This window comes from Equus przewalskii, chromosome 25 (assembly GCF_037783145.1).
Source record: "Equus przewalskii isolate Varuska chromosome 25, EquPr2, whole genome shotgun sequence".
In the NCBI taxonomy this organism is placed as follows: Eukaryota; Metazoa; Chordata; class Mammalia; order Perissodactyla; family Equidae; genus Equus; species Equus przewalskii.
The window spans coordinates 37236939-37256694 of NC_091855.1; the positions used below are offsets into that span (position 1 = coordinate 37236939).

The window sequence follows — 19756 nt, forward strand, 5'->3', positions numbered from 1 at the left end:
CTTGGTAAATTCAATCCGTGCTCCACATTTCCCTTCCCCAAATAAAAACACATGCTGCAGACCCATCCCGCTCAGTGAAGGGGACCATATAATTTATTGTCCAAACCTCAGCAGTGGTGAAGTGGGAACCTATGACAGATAACGTCGGCATAGCACACCCATAAACTGGCCGGATTACATGTTCTGTGACGTGTGTCCTCAGGGCTCCATGTGCAGACAGCTTATTGAAAGCAAGGAGTAAATAAGACAGTGTAAGGTGTTAATAGATAGTAATGGCTTCTTATCCCTCTCAGGGTATGTATTAGTATTCTGAAAGAGATTTCTGGAAGCACAATGATTTAACTCCAACAGGAAAAATCACAAATGGTAGTATTTTCATTATTGAGAGAGCCTGGGGGCAGGGTGTATGATTGGGGTGGAGGAATGAGGGAGCAGGGACGAGAAGGAAAGAAGAATGTTTTAGGTGGAAGGCTTTCTAGACTCCCCATAAAAAAGTCCACATCAGTAGAGATAGAAACCACCTCCATGTGTTTCAAATGCCAGCCTTAGGTCTTCCCACCTTTGCTGTTGACTGTCTGATGGACTTAACCACAAATCATCACGGATCTCAGCAGTGGACCAGTGGGGAAGGGCAGAAAGGAGGAACCTGATGGAGGTCAGGGTCTGGGAAACTAATGCACCTGTAAGCTGGAGTCAACAAGGTTCCCCGGATCCAAAAGATGTTGACAGCTCTGGGCTGGGTCCAAGAACACTCAGTCTGTTAGATAGAGCCCAGGAGCAGATGAGGTTCTCACAAAGCATCCCGACCTGACATAATTTTCCAGACTGTGATAAGATTCTAACTGATAGGTGAGGATATTTGGATAAGAGTTTTGGGCTTCCTGGAATGAGCTAGAAAAGGCTGAGCAAAGTATCCAAGTTTCAGCCTAGTCAACAGGATTCAGGGCTGTTCTCTAATCTTCTCTTAGAGAACTAGGAGACAATCAAAAACTTGGGCAGAAGCCTAGAACATAGATTGGGCAAACAAGGCTGGAGTATGGAGGAAAATCGCAAATTGGTGGTCAAACAAGGGCTGTTTGACCGGCCGTCAAGCTTAGAGCATCACCGTTTACAGCGGCGCGGGGGGGTCCCCCAGTATCCCCCTCCCACAGCACAGGGGGTTCCTCAGTGCCCAGTGTGGCACTTGTAGGGGAGGAAAAATAATCTTCTTTCTACTTCTGAGCTCTTGGTTGAGACCCCTGTAGTCAAAGACAGATGAACAAGAGAAATAGGAAGTTTATTAACAGTGCCCCACACATCATGTGGGAGAAACCGAAACCGAAAGTAACTCAAAATGGTGGCTTAGAATTCCAGCTCGATAGCATCTTCAACAAAGGAGAAGAAGCGCGTAGAGAAACGACAGGACAAAGGAAAGCAACGTTAGGCTTCCAAGGTAGGCAAACTTGGAAGGAGAGTGGGTAAATGTAAGAGAAGAAGCTCACGGAGTAAGGTCCATTTGCAGATTCCTCTGTGCCATTTCTGGACTGATAGGACTGTCTTCTTTCCTCCTGGTACAGAAAGGGTACCTCTCACATGGGGGTCTTCTCACATGGGGAAGAAAAAGGAGGGTCAGAGTGTCCTTCTTGTGTGTGCTGTTTCTTAAGTCCTTTAATTCAAAATAATCAATATGCCTACATGGCATATTTTAGGGTAATGTATTCTGATTTCCTTCACAGTGTAGGTGGCTTCCCCAGAGCGTGGATTCTGCAGTGCCGAGTGGTGAGCAGCACCTAGCACCCAGCATCTTCCACTGGTGCTTTCATAGTGCCTCCGTGAATGGCTTTCCCCAGGACCTAGAGCATGGGTTTCCAGCACGTTCACCTGCAGGGCACAGCAGCAACTGCTCCGCCATCCCATGAGCCACGCCCTGCCCTCTGACAATTTCCAGATCTCAGCTCTCAGCTTTCTTTATATCTGCAATTCCTGTATTCTTTAGAGTTCTCTTTACTTCTTACTAGTCAATCCCTTGTGACACCAATCTCTGTTATAGTTAATAATTCTTTAAAATTTTCCCTTTCAAATCTCTCTGTGGTTTCTGTCTCCTCTCTGAATTCTGATTAATACAGAGAGTGTTGACCACAGATCCCGGGCATGTTCTGAAACGGGAAGTGTGGCCAGCACTGTTAGTGCTGCCCAGTCTCCATTCATCTTATTCTCTTAGTGGAGGTCCTCAAACCAGGCTCACAGACCCCAGGAAGCCTTTGAACAGAATTCACAGTGTAGGGGCTGGCCCCGTGGCCGAGTGGTTAAGTTCGCGTGCTCTGCTGTAGGCGGCCCAGTGTTTCGTTGGTTCGAATCCTGGGTGCGGACATGGCACTGCTCATCAAACCACGCTGAGGCAGCATCCCACATGCCACAACTAGAAGGACCCACAACCAAGAATATACAACTATGTACTGGGGGGCTTTGGGGAGAAAAAGGAAAAAATAAAAATCTTAAAAAAAAAAAAAAAGAATTCACAGTGTTCACGGACAAGGATGAGAAAAAAATTACATTTTTGTTTTGACTAACCTCTAGGTAAAATTTAGTATTTCCTTCAATTATGAATGTAGGTGATGGCCACGGCAAGGCTAACAGTGCCTGTGACTCTGTCACTAGAAAGAATCATAGATATTTTTATCTCACATTACAGTTGCAGACAACTTGAAATTTTGCTTATGCTCATGATGACTTTAAAGTTATAGCAGTTATTAGACCTGCTGCCATCTTTGTTATTAAAGCAATAATAATAAGCAAAAATGTAAATATTTCACAATTATTTTTTAAGGTAAATATTTAAAATTTTTTATTTAAAAACTTTGAGAATTCTGAGAAGTAGTTTCACCAGATTGCCAAAGGGATCTGTGACATAAGAAAGGTCAAGGACCTCTGGTCTATAATGATAGAGATTTTAGCCAGGCACGTGGACAGCCAGTCAAGGCTTAATTTCCCAGCATCCCTTGTAGCTAGTATGGCCATGTGACCAAGTTTTGCCAGTGAAATGTGAACAGAAACAATATGTTCAACTTCTGGGTCACACCCTTAAAATCAAAAGAAAATGTCCTCCCCTTCCTATTTCCTCTCTTTCCGGGCCCTGGAATAGGGGCCCAGTGGTGGGGAACCGGAGCTGTCATTTTAGACAAGGTGGTAGAAGCTGCATGGTGAAGAGGACGGAGCTACAAGATAGAAAGAACTTGGAAGCCCAGTATCTTGGAGCCTAAATGCTTAGGTGTGAGATATGACCTCGTTTCTTGTTTAAATCACTGGTATTTTGGGTTTTGTTCCAGTAGCTGAATCAATATGCTAATACAAAAGTCTGTGAGATCTGCCGAAAATCTGAACAATATTAGAAACTGAATCCAAATTATTCAGGCTGAAACCTGCCCTCTTGGATGAATCTATTTAGCTAAGAAAGCTGCTCTGGAGAGGGAGGAGGAAGGTGTCTTAACCTCAGCTGCCTCTGGCTAGGAAGCTGACCCACCCGCGTTGATGGTGGATTCCAGTGTGTCGGTGTGTCTGTCCAGGGTTCGTTCTACTCAGCCCCCGGCTGCATCATTTGACCAATTTCTAAGCATGATACATATCATATTTAATGCAAAATAAGGGATTTTTTCAAGGATTTAATTCCCCGTGGTTGTTGTTCCATCCATCCCTTCTTCATTTATTCATTCATCCTTCAACAAAGGTTTTGGACACTGGCCGTGTTCTAAGATTCCCCTAGAGACTGGGGATATACTGGCCAATAAGTCATAGCGTCTGACCTTGGGAAGCTCTCAGTCCAGGGTGAGGGCAGGAGACAGGGGGAACCCAGGCGCAGGAGTCTCCTAATGCTTCGCAGCTGCTTTGTGGGGCAACACTGAATAGACTAAGTTACAAAGCCTCTGATTTAAGGGTTAATGATCTTAAATGCAATAAAAGTTTTCCTAGTGATCTTTGGTATTTTACTTAGTATGATGAAACCCAATTATACAACTTTCCGAAAAATTACCTATGAAAATGAACATCTGAAAAAAATCAATAAAAGACAGTTTTTGAGATGAATAAGAATAGTGATAATAGGAATAATAATAGATCACACAGCTGGAACACTTTTTATGCACCTTTTACTGTGCCAGCAGATGGGTCATAATCAAATGCCTGATCAGTCCGTCTCCAAAGGTCCCGTTTTGGTTAAAGATGCCACCCACGTCTGGTTAGTGTCCAATGCTGTCCATACGAAAGGTGAATTTGAACTCCCTCGTGTGATTCTGTTTCCTCCTCTTTGTACCGTCTCGGGGCTGCTTCTGATGTCTTTCTCTTCCGAACTCGTTACAGTTGCTTCCTGAGCTGTGCTCTGACCTCAGCCTAACCTGCTACAATCCACCCTCTTAACCGGCTACATCCGCCCTCAGCTTTGCTTCCAGGTGATTGTTGACTTGTCTCTGCCCTGCTTCAAAACCCTCACTGCTCCCCAGTGTCTGCAAACCTTTCCTCCTGGAGTTCAAGGTCCTGCAGAAGCTGGTCCCTGCTTATGTAACTTCTTGCCCCGCCATCTTGCTAAGCGCTAGCCACACTGAGCTACCCTGTTTCCTAAATGAGTGATGGAATTTCACCCCTCTATGCAGTTGTTCATGCTGTTCCTCTTGCCCGAAATGCCCTTCCTCTCTTCTGTGCCTTTAGAAATCCTACCGTTCTTCAGTATTTATCTCAACTGTCTCCTCCTTTGTGAGGTGACCCCATTCTGAGACCTGACACCCCACTGCCCCAGCCCCTACTCCTTGCAGCAGAATGAATTGCTTCCTTCTCTCTACTTTCAAGGCACACGGCGTACACTTTTATTCTAGCACTTTTCACAGGGTATGGTGTCTCCTGAGTATCTTTTTCATCTACTAGACAATAGGGTTACTTGAGGTCCCTCCCAGTTCGGAACATGCTCTCCGGCCCGTGCTGGGCATAACTGCTGTAAACGAATTACCTGGTCTGTCCTGGACCCATCACCTCGGACTGTGTCCTTGCATTGCCTTGAAATGCTGGTCAGCGCAGGAGAAGCGAGAACACCAAGGCCTCTCCCTACTCTGGCCCCAGGACCTCCATTTCCCTACCCACCTCTCCAACGCTTTCCAAAAGGCCTTTCCCTTCTCATCATTTGATCTCATCCCGCACCAGTGATTGTGGCTTTAGGTGAAGCAGAGTAGCTCCTTTTACACTTAAAACCTCTGCTCTTCTGAGGCAGCACAAGGTCAGTGGATCACCAAATGTCAGCGTGAATTAGAGGTGCCTTAAAACTCTTCAACTTGGCGATCCTGAGGGCAGCAGCCTCATGTTAATTATGTTTTTATCCTTCAGAGCCTTGGAAAACGCTCTGAGTACAACATCGCTTACAAAACTCCTAAATTAAATTCACTACGAAAGTAAACTAAGATCCATAAAGTAAAAAACCTGGAGATATCCAATTCAAACTATTTACAGTAGATGGAGCTATATATTTCACTGTGATCTACTCCGCATTTCATACATCATGTGAGATTATTAACGTTTCAGCAGTTCTTAATCAGTTCATGCTTTTGCTTAAATATATTAAAAGCCGTGGGACTCACTTACCCTGTTTATTCTTCTTAGCTATAAATTGTTATAAAATGTTATTAAAGAGTTTCCCTAAAAATTGTTCTGTGATTAAAAGCAATTGGTACAAGTAGTAGACGTTATTAAAAACCAAAGATAAACCCTAATGTAAACTACAGACTGTGGGTCATGATGGCGTATCGAGGTAGGTTCATCAGTCGTAACAAAAGTACCACGCTGGTGGGGGATGTTGATGATGGGAGAGGCTATGCACGTGTGGGTCATGGAAAATCTCTGTACTTTCCTCCAAATTTTGCTGTGAACCTATAACTGCTCTAAAAAAACCAGAATGTTAACAAAAAAGAGCCAGAAGTACAATAAAATCTTAAGACCCCAATGGATAAATTGTACAAAGGACATTTACATTTCATATAAGGGCCATCAACTGACAAAGAAGTCAACCGCACTTGCAATCTTAAAAAGGTTAAAAAAAAAAAAGAGGTATTTTTTATAAATATATTTCTAAAATATATTTTCTGGACTAACCAAAAATGTAAATGATAATGCCCACATCTGGTGAAGTCCTGTTAAAGCTGTTTCATTCATAGTAATGATAATAGGTACAGCCCTCCCGGACATCAGCTTGGTGGGAAACAAAATTCATCACTCTTGAACTAGTGATTATATTCCTAGGTACTTTTGCTAAGAAATAATCCAAAAGGAAAAAGATAAATTCATGAAGTTGTTCATGATAACATTTTTATCATAGTAAAACATCCAAAACAAATATTAAGAGACTAAGCAAAATCTGATATTAGAATGATAGAATATTCTGCAGGGTTTAAAATATGTTTGCAGTCTACATAAAGATATGAAAAAATGCTTGAGTGAGGGGAGGGTCGGACCAAGCATTTCAGAAGACCTACGTCTATATCTAGGCTCTTGTTATGCTTCATAAAAATTGTACATAAATATACATGAGGACTGAAGTAAATGGAGAGATTAAAATAGTGTAGGTTATAAGTGATTACCAATGGAATTTTCTCCTTTGAAATGTTTTTGTTGTTATAATGCTTTGCAGTTAAAAAATTTTCAATAGTCACTCCATCTTTTTACCATTCAGATCAGCACAGGGAGAAATCTGTTGAGAAATTTTACATCTAATCAAAAATATAACATTGTGTTTGGTCTTGCAAAGCTCTGCTATATTCCATCAATAGTGGGCAGAGTTCTATCCTCAGTCTTGTATAAATTAAATCACCAGACTATAAGATCTTTACAAGGGGGAGAAATAATACCTTATTAATCTGTTTTCTTCAGACTCAGTATAGTGCTGGGCACATGGTAGATGCTGAATATGAATTTTCCTCAATCTATGTTAAGTGACCAAATGGCTAAGAAAATTCCTGAACAAGTTGTTTTCAAGAGTTCCCAGCTTGTGGCCACGAAGTTCACGGATTCCCTCCTGACTTAGCAGACCTAAACTAAGCTGATGAGAGTCTCTGTGCTTGGGGTGTTCAATAGGTGATGTTCGAATGAATGCCCCTTGATGCAGTCATAGAAGTTGGTCCTAAAACAGGTCCAGAGGGATGAAGTATCTTTCAGTCTCATCTTTTTGTAGTGGAGAATAAACCGGGGTTAGGGGGCAACAAACGGGTCAGGACTTCCGTATTCTCCAGTATTTCTGACCCCAGTGGGACATGGTAAAGACCAGGAGAATCACGTACACTTAGTTCAAGGACAAGACCCCTGAGTAGCACAAGTCACTTTCACTTACATCTCATTGGTCAGAACTTAGTTACATGGCTGCACCTACCTGTAAGGAAGGCTGGGAAATGTAGTCTTTACTCCATTTACTAGGCAGCTAGGTGCCAGCTAAACATCTAGAACAGATAGTAGGGTACAGCTGGTAGTCGGCCATAACAGGATATTTTAAAACTTTTTACTATGGAAAATTTCAAGCATATAAAAAATGTATTATGAATTTCAACGTACCCATCATAAATCTTCAACCACTATCAAGATTTGCCAATCTTGTTTCATGCCCCCCACCCCACACTCCACCCTCTACATTTTTTTTCTGGATTTTAAAAAATTGTGGTAAAAGATACATAACATAAAAGTTGGATTATTTTTAGCATGACATTTTACCTGTAAATACTTCAAAGTGCCTCTCTGATAATGACTTTTTAAAACAATCTGCCATTTTTATATGTAACAAAATTAATAATTCATTAATATCATGTAATTTCCAGTCTGTATTAAAATTTCCCCATATGTCTAAAAGAATGTCTTTTTATAGTAGTTCATTCTCATAAGTCTCATAAGACTCTTTTTATCCTATAACAGCTCCCCACACCTGCTTTTCAAAATGTCACTAATTTATTTGTGAGACCAGACCATTTTTCCTGAACAACAGTATTCTACAGTGGGCTTTTGACTTGTGTTGAATCCGGTCCTCGGGAAACATTCTTTAAAATAAATTTCTAGAATTTTCTGGTCAAAGGGCATGATCATCTCTGTGGTTCTTGCTTACCACTGACAAGCAGAAGCGTCTATCAAGTCTACTCTCACCAGTTGGGAATTATCCTATCACGTTCCTCACAGCTTGGTGAACACCAGGGGGCATTTGAAATTGTAGGCTAATGTGTAAAATAGCACCTCTATTGACAGTTTGTTAATTTAAAATGTGTAAAGTAGTACTTTTAACATATGTTTTTTTAGTTGCCGTTTTCACTCATGTATTTACCATCCACGCTTTCTCTTCCGTGACTTGAGTGTTCATATCCTCTCCCTAGGCCAACGCTGTACCCCTCTGACCCCTCCAGGTAATTCGGTAGTAACTTCCTGTTATGATCATGGCAGTCCCTCATCTTGTTTATTAAACTTTTAAAAAAATTATAGTCTTCATATTTTTAGAGTTTTAGGGTCAAGGAAAAATTGAGCCGAAGTACAGAGAGCTCCCATATACCCTACTCCATCCTTCCTCAGTTTCCCAGCATTAATGCAGGACATTTGTTACAATTGATGAACCTACATTGGCACATCACCACGCGAAGTCCCTAGTTTACAATATGGTTCACTCTTTATGTTGTACATTCTCTGGGTTTTGACAGATACATCATGACATGTATTTAGCATGACAGTATCATGCAGAATAGTTTCACGGCCCTAAAAATACCCAGGGTTCCACCACTTCATCCCTCCCTCCCTCCCCATGAACCTTGGCAACCACTCGCCTTTTTGCTGTCTCCACGGGTTTGCCTTTTTCACAATGTCATATAGCTGGAATCATACAGTATGTAGCCTGTTCAGACTGGCTTCTTTCATTTAGCGATGCGCATTTAAAGTTCCTCCATGTATTTTCATGACTTGGTGGCTCATTTCTTCATATCGATGAGGAATATTTCCTTGTATGAATGTGCCACAGTTTGTTTATTCATCCACCTACTGAAGGACATCTTAGTTGCTTCCAGGTTTTGGCAATTATGAATAAAGCTGCTATAAACATTCACGTACAGGTTTTTGTGTAGACATGTTTTCAACTCATCTGGGTAAACACCAAGGAGCGTAATTGCTGGATTGAATGGTAAGGCTATGTTTAGTTTTGTAAAAAACCATCAAACTATATTCTAAAGTGGCTGTACCATTTTGCATCCCCACCAGCAACAAATGAGAGTTCCTGTCGCTCCACATCATCACCAGCATTTGGTGTTGTCAGTGTTCTGGATTTTGGCCATTCTAATAGGTACGTAGTGGAATTTCATTGTCGTTTTAATTTGCAATTCCCTAATGACATATGATACTGAGCATCTTTCCATATGCTTGTTTGCCAACTGTATATCTTCATTTGGTGGGGTGTCTGTTTACATCTTCTTACTTTTTAATTGGGCTGTTTGTTTTCTTACTGAGTTTAAAGAGTTCTTTGTATATTTTGGACAAAGTCTTTTAGCAGATGTTTTGCAAACATTTCCTCCCAGTCTGTGGTTTGTCTTTTCATTCTCTTAACAATGTCTTTCACAGTTAAATGTATTATTTAGAGAGCATCGTACATTCACATGTAGTTGTAAGAAATAATATAGAGAGATCCCGTGTCCCCTTTACTGTTTTCCCAATGGTAACATCTTGTAAAACTTTAGTAATATATCACAACAAGGATATCGGCATGGATACTGTCAAGATACAGAACATCACCACAAAGGTCCCTCTTGTTGCCTACCCCTCATCTTTTGAATAGTCTTTTTAGCCTTAGAGAAATTCCTGCATGTGGAGATCTGTGGCCCAAGAAGAATGAGAACTCAGGTTGAAGCTAGGATAGAGACATGCACACATCTACGTAAGACTGGTTTGGAAGTGGGGAAGTGAGAAATTCGGCTCTTGAAGCTCTTGTGTTTTTGCTGATGTGGTTGTGGCATGGGCATCAGGCTTTGGGGGAGGCAGCAAGGGTGGACGTTTGCAAGGTTGAGCTCCTGGTGCGGAAAGGTCATGGCGGGGGCGGGGGGAAGGAGGGGGTGGCACTCGGGCCTTTCCCTGCAGAGATGTTCTCATCAGTGGGTATCGTTCTTTAAGCGTTAGCCTCAGGTCTGGTTCACCACCTCTCCCCATGAGTCTACGCATGATCCCATACCCTTTTATTTACTTATTTAGTTTATTCTGGGAGAATGTATAGCCTTTAATTATACAAACAGAATAAACAAACCACCCCTGCCCCCAGCATTATTAACTACCCCAGCTTCATCCTTTTAATTTACCTCTTTCTCCTTGATCATTCAGGGTTGATTTCTCTTGCTTGGAACTAAGAATTTTGACTGACCAATTTCCCGAAGACTCAGGCTCCACTGGCCCCCAAGAAACAGGTGAACTTTCAGGCATTTGTGTTTACAGGAGTTTTGCTACAAATATTTGTGGAAACCAAAATAACATGGATGGCCATCTGAGACTGGACACCAGGCGGTTTATATCAGTGAGTTAACCCATGAGACTGGCAGCAGAGGAGAATAACCAGAATACAAAGGATGCTGGATTTAGAAGAACAATCTTCAGTGTGAAAATCGCTCAGCACCAGCCCCTCCTCTGAGGCAGTGGTGAGTACGGACACTGGGTTAGAGTGGAAAGTTAGATTTCAAGGACAGAGACATCAGGGTTAAAATTTTGATCTTGTCATCCATTTGCCTGTGTGACGCCCTGGAAAAGACACTTGACATTTCTAAGCCTCTATTTCTTCATTTATAAAATGGGGATAATAATAATCTACCTTCAGGGTTATTGCAAAGATTGAAGTAGAAAATGAATATCAAGGGTCTGACAGACTTTCTGGTTTATGGGAGATACTTAATAAGAGGTCATTATTACTAGGTGTCCTACTGGGAAAATAATGAGGTAAGCCCATCCCCCAAAATGAGCAAGAGGAGACTAGCACAGACTTTCTTCCTTACAGGGCAGGGGTAACCCCAGCTATGGACTACATTTCCCAACCTGCCTTGCAGCCCAGGGCTTGTCATGTTGCACAGTGTCAGCCAATGAGACTTCCATGAGAGTCTACCGGGACGATTTTATTTTCTCCCTGTGGCTTCCTTCTACTTTCCTGGCACAGCTCTCCCGTGCAGTTTGCTTCCCTATGGCAGGATGTGGGCCCCAGGCCAGAACCCTGGTGGCCACTCTCTCCCTGTGGGTCTCTGTGAGCCCTGTCCAGGGCTTCACGTTGTCTCAGAGGCGGGGCCTCTTCTGGGGGCACAGAAGGCAGGCTGATGTGGTGGGAAAAGTCTGGTGACCTCCTGGGATGTTTTAAGAGTTTTATGATCTTGCAATGAGTCCCTCGTCTGGCACCCAGGAGAGTGCTCAAGAAATGCTAGCTATGTTCCATGCACAGCACTTTCCTCTCCTGCTACTTGGTGAGCTCCTTCCGAGGGTGGACTCTATCTTATTTCCGACTCTGTCACCAACACCTAGTGCCATGCATCCAGTGGGCCTTCTGTACAAAAGTGTTTAATGAACAAGCTGCTCACATCTGGCCCATCCTGACAGCCAGGACTTAGGCAAACGTCATCGAGGCTGCTAGTTGCCGGTACCAACCTACATCCCTCCTCCTATTAGTAATTCACGTAGCAGAGTGTTCAGCCAAAGGACACCTTTCCTGACTCCCGAGCAGCTATGGTCAGTGACCTAGCTTGGGCAATGAGATGAAAGCTGACGTGATGTGGGTTCTTCTGGGAAGTCTTAAAAGGCAGGGGAGGCCTATTTTTGACTCTTCTTCCATTCTGTAGCACGGAATTTGACATGTTGTTTGGATGGAGAGACAGCATTTTGGACACAAGGACAAGGATGGCAGTCTAGAACGCCGGGAGCAGCGGGAAGCACCGGGAAGCTGGCAAACCAACCTCGGATGGATGGCCTCCCTCGTAAGACAGACAAAACTGAAACTTCCATCGGCTTTAAGCCATTGCTTTTTGGGGGTTTCTGTTACAGGCGCTGAAGTTAATCCTAAATGTTATAGCAATTAATGGAAAGAAAAATAACACCCCATCTTCACGTTTAAGCTTTTATGGCATTGCTGCCCTGTCCAAAATAAGACTCAAGCCACCAAGTTAAAACACGATTATGCACAGCCCGTTACAGGCTTTGGCGATCCAAGCGCAGGATCCATCTCCCCACTGCGTTACCCCTGCCCTCCGCCTCTTTGTTTAATGGGGCCAGATATTTGAGGCGTTTTCTCCCTGTATTTATTTGATATTTGATGCATTTTCTCCATTCAAGCAGGGAGCAGGCTCTGCACAATGGCAAGGGTTGTTTACGAAGGGCCTCCTGGCATCTGTGTTCAAAAGATTAAAAATGCGCAGACAGCAGGCTGAGAGGAGGGAAGGCCTGCCTTGGGGTCGGGCCCGGAGGAGGAATCTGAGTTAGAGGCCAGTCTGGGGGCTCCTCAGGAGGCCAGCGGGAACGCCCTCATGGTGCACCGGGGACCCGAGATTCCAAACGCACCAGGGATTCCCAAGCCTCAGATGTGACACATTGGCAGAGCAGCTAAGGGGCCATCCGGCCTGGGCCATTCCCAGGGTTGACAGAGGATTCATAACCCCCAGGGCACTCCCCACACCATGTGACCGAGGACGCTTGGGTACAGAGAGGGAATGGAGACACTTGACAGGCATCAACTTAATGAGCCCACATTCGAACTCCAAACCTGCTCCTCCCAATTCTTCCCATGTCAGCCATAGCACCTCCGTCCTTCTAGCTGCTCAGGCCAAACCTTGGAGCTGTTCTTGACCCTTCTTTTTCTCTCACACCCCACACCCAATCCCTTAGCAAATCCAAGGGTCTGCTTTCAAAATACACCCAAATTCAGTCCTTGCTCATCCTCTCCCTGCTCCCAGCGTGGCTGCGCTGTTATCTCTGTCCTGCACTGTTGCCACAGCCCGCTGGCTGCCCTCCATGCTCTGCCCTTGTTCCCCCAAGTCTATTCCCATGGCAGCAGCCAGGGTTAGCCTGCTAAAATGTAACTCAACATGTGCTCCAAACCCTGCAGTGGATCCCAGCTCACTCACAACGTCCTGCAAGGCCCTCCCTGACCTGTCCGGTAAACTCCTTTCCTCCCTCTCTCTCCCCTCACTCACTGTGCGTTAGCCACACTGGGCTCTTTGTTGTCCCTTGAAAACACCAGCCATGACCCCACCCCAGTGCCTTTGCACGTGCCGCTCCCTTTTCTTGGAAAGTTCTTCCCCAGATATTTGAGTGACTTGTCCTTGAGTCTCTTTCAAGTCCTTAGTGAAATGTGTCCCCCTCAAAGAGGACTTTCCTGACTACTCTATTAAAATTGTATCACCTCCCCCCCAACCCAATCCTCTTCCCTGATCTTTCTTACGGCACTTAGTGATATGGATCTGACATACTGTGTCTTTTACTCACCATGTTTATGTCTCTCTCTCCCCACTAGGATGTGAGCCTTGAGTACAAGGACTTGGGTTTCCTTTATTACTCTACTCTTGGCAACCAGAACAGAACCTCATACCTAGGGCACGGCAATAAATTTTTGTTGCACCACCTTTTATTTGCTTTCCCTCCTTCCTTGCCTCACTCTTGCTGCCCCAGGACAGCACCACCCCTAATGATGCGTAAGCACATACGCTTTGACTCAGGCTCTGTTTTCTGGCGAACTCAGGCTATTTCTATAGTAGCTGGCAGCAGGTTGGACAGCTGGTAAGAGACAGATCCGGGATTCAAACCCAGGCAGGCGGTCTAACTCCAGACCGACACAGCTGCTGCTGCTGCTGCTGTTTCTTCTGGGAGCTTCACGTGCAAAGGCTCCAGGCAAGTTAATAGTTAAGAAGGGTATATGCCCTACAATTCCTATAACCCCACAACCAGTTGGCTTCCCTGCTACCCTGGCAACAGTACTATTTGTTGGGACAAAGGAAAGAGAGTGTAATTTCTGGTCTGCAAAGACACAAACACACATGGAAATAAGAATTATCCATGAGATGGTCAGCTCATGAAATTTATCCTCAAAAATTTCTTAAGAATACATGTAATTTTACAAGATCATTCGTCGTAGCACCAAGCCCAATATTCCTTAATAGAAAACAGTCAAATAACAAATACTCCAGTTAATTTCCCACAGGTATAAATTATGCAAATAGTCACATCTTCATTTACAATAATCAATAAATAAGAGTGCACATTCACACAGTTTTTTTTTTTTTACAAAGATCCCTTTTACAAAGCTACAGCTATGTATATACTAAGTAGACAAAATAGTCCTTGTACCACAAAATAACGTTTCACTTTTTTTCAATAGTCCTCTTAGAGCTCTCAGTAAAAATGTTCAGACATTGTCCACGAAGTCCTGCCATGACATTACAAGAAATCGTGGCATTAAATCTGTTAAACATATTACAGACCTTGAAAAAATAAACACCTATCACCATCCAATATGCTCTCAACAAACCCGTTTCCAGGTTTAGGAATCTGTACCGACGACGTACCGTAGGAATGACCATTTTTCTATTTCTACTATTTGTCTTTGGCTGATGTGACCAGCACCAATGCAAGGGATGCAGGCAGCTACCTTAAGGTGCAGTTTCAAGGGCAAACGGCCCACCGGTGGTCGCTTCCTCATCCCACCCCTCCCCCCAGGTACTACGCCCACCCAGGGGCATTCCATCCTACACAAGCGTGCCAGCCTTTGGCTTAAGGGATCCAGTGCTGGGATACAAACGGCCTCTGATTCCGAGTGGACTTTCTGTGCTTAGTTATTTTGAGTCTGCTAGAGGAAGGGGGAAAAGATGAGAGGAGTAGAAATATCCAGACCTTTACAGCTATTTATTCCCGCAGCTGAACTTCTGAATTTGAAAGAAATTCCCCTGGGAAACTGCGTCAGACGCGCTAACTTAATTTAAAGAGCCCAGTTTAGTTCTGGGGGCCCTAGGAAGCAGATCCCCCACATTCTATCCCAAACATTCAGTCCCACACCTCTAACAGACCACCTTTGTCTTACCAACTCTTTCCGAAGGCACCTTTCTTAGATACTAAAGCTGGGAAGCAATGCTCTGAGCTTTGGAATTCACTCACAAGCACAGAGATGCATTTATTTTAAGCAAATAGGCCACTTACTGAGATTCAAAAAAAAAAAAATCTAACTTGCTAACCTTTGGATTTTTAAACCCAGGAAGAACTTTTAAAAAGAAGTCTTCCAATGCCCGAGCCAGACAGGTAAATGAATTATTCAAGGTGTCACAGCAGATGAGCCAGAACTAGGATGCGGGTTTCTGACGCCGAGGCCAGTGCTGTCCTACTTGGGAACAATGTCAGCTCTCTAGGTTACAGACACTCTCAGAGTTTCCTTTAAAAAAGCGTTTCAATCTTCGCATGACATTTGGGAACACAGGCATTGCATGGCTGTCCTTTCTCACAGCCTAATCTTGTGGAGAATATGCTCTTACTGACCTTTGATGGGGCTAAAAGAAGTGATAGCTGTTGCAGATGGAACAAACCTATCAAAAGATATTTTTCTATTTGTCTTTGCAACAATGCAAAAATCATGACTTCTACATTTAAAACAAAGGAAAAATGATGATCCCTGTCTAACAGCCAATCCATTACGACTTCATCCCAGTAAGCCACACTTACACCCTCCATCCCCATTTGAATTGTGCTCTGACCAGCGCAATGAAATAAATTTGCTTTTTGAAGGAGAAAGCCTAATTTCCTGGGCTGAAAAGCACGTGCTGGAGGTAGAGAGATGGTTAGCTGCAGGCAGGATGTACAGTTAATTGAAGTCACTGAAATCTTTGACATTAGACACTGAGATTTTACTGCTAAAGGCCCATTAGAGCAGTCATTTTGGTTGCAAATTTGCAACTGTAGGCTAAAACATGAATTTGAGTGTCCTCAGTCATTTTTATGTGAATGTGAAGAGTATATTTAAGAAGTTTTGACACGAGGTTGGGAGTCAAGGTGCAGAAACTTGCGACGGGGACGTGGGATACGAGATGGGGGCCTGCAACACGACTAATACAGCTCGCCACCTTCCCAACTCGGAGAATTTCCACCCACACTTGCCAATTAGGCCAAAGTCACCAAGAATCAGAATTTCCTATGTTCCGGGTTCTGCCACTTAACATGCTCTAGGACCTTGTTCTTATTCCTTCCTGCACTTTACTTTCCTCTCTGAAATAACCACCTCCCAGGAGTGTTGTAAGCCGCCAATTAGTAATGAGGATACAATGGCTTCAACTTCCCCTTGTAAAAGGCGTGAGTTAGATTTGAGACAGAGGGGCTGGAAAGACGAAGGTGGACCGGACAGACTGGACAGAAGCTGGAAGAAGCTAAGGCAAATTGAATGTTAGGAAAGGAGGTACATTCAAAGCTTAGAGGGGAGGGAAATGCAGAACGAGGAGCTCCTGAGCATCATACGTCATCCATTCAACAAACATGTCTTGAGTCTTCTCTGCACAGAAGATGCTCAGAGAGGTTCATTTGCCCAAGAACATCCAGATATCTGGTGACAGAGCAGGAACTTGAACCTAGATCTGGCTGAATCCCCAAACTGTCCTCTTCCCCTGTCCCATAATTCCTCCTGGAGAAGAGGAAGGCAGTGACTAAAAAAAAAAAAAATGGGTTCAGTTTAAGAGACCCCTGCTAGACGAAAGCTAGACTCGAGTGTCAGGGATTTTAAAAAGTTAGCAGTGCAATCAGGGCACAGGTTGTTGAGTTGTGTGTGCATTTCAAAAGAACATGGTCAAACAGCACAAAACACTGGTTGTCTTCTTTCCATAAATGAGAATGTTTTCTGGCTTATTGATGCTATAGCCTGGGCTGGGAAGAACTGTTTGCCTGGAGTGGTTTCACCAAGGTTCTCAGAGAAAATTATAAACACGAATAAGTGATTCCTCCAGGCATGGCGGGGTCGGGCAGTCCTGGAACAGTCAGAGGAGCTCTGGAGCTTGGACGACCTCTGCCGACTCCTGGAGCAGCAGAAGCTGCGAGTATCCAGGCCTTCGCCCCATTCCTCCAGGAGGTGCACCCCAAGCCCGGTCCCGGGCACCACGTGGAGAAATGACAAGGCCTGAAGGTCGCTGTGGCACTCTTAAGAATCACAGCGAGGAGGGCCGTGTGCTCACGTGCAGCCTGACGACAACGGGTCTGCACACGATGGAAATGGAAGGTTCAGGGCTTAAGCCACGCGAGGCCCATGCCTCTCAGGCACCAGCCTCACCTCCCCGAGCTGCTGGCTGTTGTTCTTTAAGGAAATGCCTGATGAGAGGCAGAGTCAGAAAGATCTGTGGAGCTCCACGTCCTGCAAAGGAGCTGCGTCTCATTTCTGGCTCCCTGACACTGGCTGACGAACTAAGGCAAACTCCACAGCAAGTTTCAGCAAGGGGGTGTGACATCACTCACGCTGGCCCTCAGCCTTCACCCACCCACCCCAGGTCCTGGACCTTGTCATGAGGGCAGCCTGCTCACCAGCTGGATGGGCCCGAGGACTAGCCTGCTATCCTGGGGGGCCCTAGACGGCAGCTGCAGGCCCAAGACCTTACATCTTTCCCAAAGGCGGCTTCAGCAGAGATTATGCAATGTCAGGAAAGAGAAATAACACATCTGGACCTGAAGAGCTTTATGTGCTCTCGTTTCCTGGCAAGAGCATCATTGAGAAGGTTCTGAAAAGCCACATGGGCTTGAAGCTCCAACACAGCCCACTTCAGGGACTTCAGGACATGAAGCTGAGCACAGCAGGGTAATTCGGCAGAGACCCCTGAGGAAGGAAGGTCTCCAAGCAGAAAGGAGAGAGACGCCACGTCTCAGGACTCCAGTGGGGCTTCTGAGTCCTTCTGGAGATTCGAGAAAAACCGAGTTCACGTGAAAGAGTTCGTGTCCTAGGACTGCGATGACACAACCATGGAGGGAACACTTCTCACCGAAGACTGCCATGGTGAACTCTGACATTCAGCAAGACCCCTTCTCTACTTGCTCACTCTCACTGGGTTTGCGAGATTAGCTCTCTGATGTTCTGAGTCCTGGGCGAGGAGAGAGATGCATCTTAGCTTCAGCGGCTGGAAAACTAAATTGGGAATCAAGATGTCCCTCCCGAGGGCATGAACTGGCTGTGTGACTAGTCATTTCTCCTTCCTGATCTTCAGTTTTCATATTTCTTAAATGAGGTGCTGGACCCTTACGTGGTCCCTAAGGCTATCGAATAATCTATGACTCATGAAGAGGGACCACACAGGCATCCTCTTTTGCTTTTTAAAATGTTCTTCCCTTAAAAGGAGGAGGCAAGTACTGCATGGGGAAGAAGGTTGGGGGGCCTAGGCTGAACTCCAGGAAGGGAGAAGCAGCATGTGCCCCGGTGGCCGTCTTGGGCAGCGAGGGTGTACTCCCTGGTTCCCAGGCCTGCTGGGAGCCCAACTCCCACAGACGCTGAGTTCGGCCAGGAGGAAATGCTCACCAGGTTCCAAAGAGCCAAGTAACAAGGACGCACCCTGTTTGTTCTCTGGCAATACCAGCGGGAACTCCTTGCTGCTAAACAAAGTGAGGGTGGCAAAGGAAATCTAGAAACTGGATGACTCCATAGCCTGGAGCTTGCGGGAGGCGGGAGATCTAAGACAGTCTCCTGGGGGTAGCGGGGGAGGGCGGGGAAAGGATGGGGAAGGAACATTCGAACTGCGGCATTCAAGCAGAGTGTCCGCAGGCTGGTAACCCTCTCCTGCACCTGGCAGAGCATCATAGGGAGGCACTCAGCAGGCCACAGCTCAACAGGACGGATGTTGCCACAGCCCCAGCTGGACTCAGGGTGGGTTCACAAACAAGTCAACAGAGCAGCGAGCCCCCCAGCAAAGTGGTGAGGATGCTCCAATGGGACCTGCAGTTCAAGATGGTGTACTGAACACGTGGGCTCATTGCCTCCCTCGTGAAACCCCATGAAAATAACGAGCAAAGGAACGGAAGTGATGCAACCATGAAGACAAAGGGAAGGAGAGGAGGCAACAGTAGGTAAGAGATGCAACCCACTTACGGCAGGGGCAGAGCTGTTGGAGAAGTGGGCAGGGCAGAGGAATCCTAATCCCACCCAGGCACCTGCAGAGGCTTGCCACCGAGCAGTCAGGGCAATGTCCCACTCCACGGGGACACCAGGCACAGTGAAGTGGGAGAAAGTCAATGAGTCTAAATACTCACTGTGATGAGACTGCCTGCTCAGAGGTCAGGACGGGCACTCAGGTGTGCACTGGGATGTCTGGGTATGGCCCTACAGTCTGTGCACTGCACAAAGGTGCTTGGCTAAGGGGGAAACTGGGAGTTAAAATCTAGCCCTTGCTCAGCTCCTCAAGCCTTGTCCTACCTAGCTCAGGGCTGCATCTTCTGGAGGAATGGTCAAAAGGTACCCTCTGCTAATCAAGCCAAGTACCCATGGGTGGCTCCTGCCCAGACGGGGCACTTTTTTCTGAGTCATCCACCCAGAGAGGATGCCGCTTGTGAAATTGCACGAGGGCACTGCAGAGGCTAGTAGCAGCCCTGTGAGTGTCCCTCTTTCCCAGGCAGGAGAGAAGTGGAAATAGCTCTAAAGAAGCAATGAGCCCCAGAGAAAAGACCTGCAAATATCCCTATGTGGGGTCCCCTCATGAAGAGTCCAGGTGACCCCTGGTGACCCCATGGAAAAGCCCACCATTGACACACAGAGCTCCCAATCCAGTTTTTGATGCATCAC

At 45.3% G+C, this 19756-nt stretch overlaps 1 long non-coding RNA gene across 3 annotated transcripts; it reads left to right on the forward strand.

The window, feature by feature from the left end:
• The first annotated feature begins 1303 nt into the window (after window positions 1-1303).
• Window positions 1304-11982, forward strand: LOC103560737 (uncharacterized). 3 transcript variants are annotated; one of them, XR_011533052.1, is made up of 5 exons: window positions 1304-1432; window positions 9226-9307; window positions 9797-9895; window positions 10333-10415; window positions 11823-11982. It is a non-coding gene; the product is annotated as an uncharacterized lncRNA (long non-coding RNA). The 3 variants fall into 3 exon arrangements; XR_547277.2 differs by lacking the exon at window positions 9797-9895; XR_011533051.1 differs by lacking the exons at window positions 9797-9895; window positions 10333-10415 and adding an exon at window positions 10444-10643.
• The last annotated feature ends 7774 nt before the right edge of the window (window positions 11983-19756 follow it).